Source organism: Tenrec ecaudatus, chromosome 1 (genome assembly GCF_050624435.1).
Source record: "Tenrec ecaudatus isolate mTenEca1 chromosome 1, mTenEca1.hap1, whole genome shotgun sequence".
Taxonomy (NCBI): Eukaryota; Metazoa; Chordata; class Mammalia; order Afrosoricida; family Tenrecidae; genus Tenrec; species Tenrec ecaudatus.
The window spans coordinates 314,562,116-314,564,443 of record NC_134530.1 but is presented as its reverse complement, the minus strand read 5'-3'; positions in this window follow the sequence as shown (position 1 = coordinate 314,564,443).

Here is a 2,328-nt window from a genome sequence, read left to right as displayed (position 1 = left end):
AATCCTTCTTTTCTGAGATTTATGCTACGTTTTGTCTATCATTTCATTACATCAGATAAAATAACAGTTTCACTATCAAATATTCACGATTTTGAATTCCTTTCTTTCACCAATATCTCACAAATCAATCTGTTTTGCAAGATTTGCAGTGCAGAAATGCAGGAAAACAGGTATTCTTGCTTCCATGAAAATATACAATATTTTGCATATACTAGCCAATGCACAGACAATGGTTAAAATAAACAATAAAGAGACACAAATCAGTCTTCATAAACTTACTGATAATATATGGAATAAAAGGGAGAAAAGGTAATCATGCCATTTATTTATTGGCGATTATGAGAATGTTAGCTTTAGATGTAAGAATAATTTCTTCTTTTCTGAAATACTGACCATTGCCCAGATAGATGTATGCCCAGTTAGATGTATGCCCAGATAGATGTATGCCCAGATAGATGTATGCTTTGGACTTGGAATGGCATAATTATCAGGATTTGGGGTGTCTACAAATTTTAAAGAAAGAAACAAACTCCAACAAGGTTTTATTTCCCATTAACTACACGCTATCAAACCACCTCAAACCCTATTACATTTCTTAAAGTGATAGCACGTCATTCTTAGGCCTCATAGGAAATTTGAACAACCAAGTTGAACAATCAATAAAAATCCTGCACTTTTTCACAACGCTCACGCAGTATTTTCTGTGTGCTGAGTCATCCAAAGCAAGCTTTTTACAGTCCCTTTGATGTGAAGAAATAGTTTTGTGTTTCTGTTTCAAAATGTGCTGTCTTTTTGAAATATGGTTTTTAAATTGTGTGCTTACAAAAAATGATATGGCAGAAGTACGTTGTGACCTACTCTAAACTTGATAAGAGAGGAAGAGGAGCCAGATCAGCAGTCTGGATCTGATCACTATAAAGCAGAAGTCAGACGTGCATCGCATCTCCAACCTTTTTATTAATTCTGACACCAATTGTCCCTCCCCACAGCATTCTCCGCTTCCCTGGGGAATTCAGTAATTTACTACAATGGCCACACAATACTCATGGTTATGGAATTCATTGTGAAAGTAAGAGTTTTCAACTCAGGTTGAGGAATGGGCAGAATAAAGTTCTTTGATGAGAGCAAATTCTCAGACATACCTGCAGACAGGCCTCTTGCTCATGGGCCCTCAGCCTAACGTATGCACTGCTCAAACAAGTGTTTCAGTTTTGTTTTTTTTAGCTCTGCCAATAAGTGCTCCATATTTAACTAGTAACAAGCATCCCATTTGGCTAGGAAGCCATGACCCCAACACGTTCAGCTCTAGCACTACAAATTGGAAAACCTAGCTGCCAACCAATAAATGCCCAAAGGGATACTTCCTGAGCAATGAGGTTAGGATGAACTCCCGAAACTCTTTCCCTGGGAAAATATTTAAATTTAAAACCTTAAACTGAATAATAGCTTAGTTAAGCTAGTATAAAATGCCTGCCTTGAAGATTATCTCATATATATATATATATATATGGGATCTAAGTGACAATGGCAACTTGAAAATTTAGATAGGAACCTTATTGGGTAGTTAGTCGAATAGGGCAGGACATGGAACATGTCTCTCTATCCTGATTTTACATCTTGCTTGAGGACCATGAGAAAATATGGACTGAAGTTCAATATATCTAGAGTGGGAGTCCAAGCCAGAGTCAACTGGTTTGAAGCCCAGGATAAGCTACTGAGGCAGGAACAACTGATTCATTTCAGAAGAAAAGGCCTGTACAACTCGAAAATTCTAATCAATGTAACTGAATTGTTCATGGTTTTGCTGTATATGTTCTCAATGGTAACAATGATGTAATACATTTTAATAAAATTTTTCATTGAGAATAACATCTCAGTTTAATGTACAGCATTATTTGTAAATCATCCCCTCAGGTTTCTTTGTGTTGAATGCTCCTTCCATTTATTCTAGGTCCAAGCATGCTCTCTGTTTGACCTCTCCCCCACTAAAGGTGCACTATCTTTTGAAAGAACTTCCATCAGACATTTTAGGCATTGAGCAGAGAACAAAGTTCACAGACACACTGAGCGCATGGTCCAAAGTTACAGGTGTTATTTATAGTCAAATTAGATTCGAAAAACTGAGACCAACGTTCTCTCCTGTACTAACTAATTCTGAGAACAAGCAGAATTGCTTTTTATCCTGGTGCAAAATCAATACAAAGCCACACATTCTTTCTTTCTTTCTCTCTTTCTTTTTTTTGGGGCTAAACATTAACGACGACCAGGTGAAATTAACGTGGGCATTTGCTCTAGGAAGTACTTGTTCGAATGCTAAGACTAAGTCTA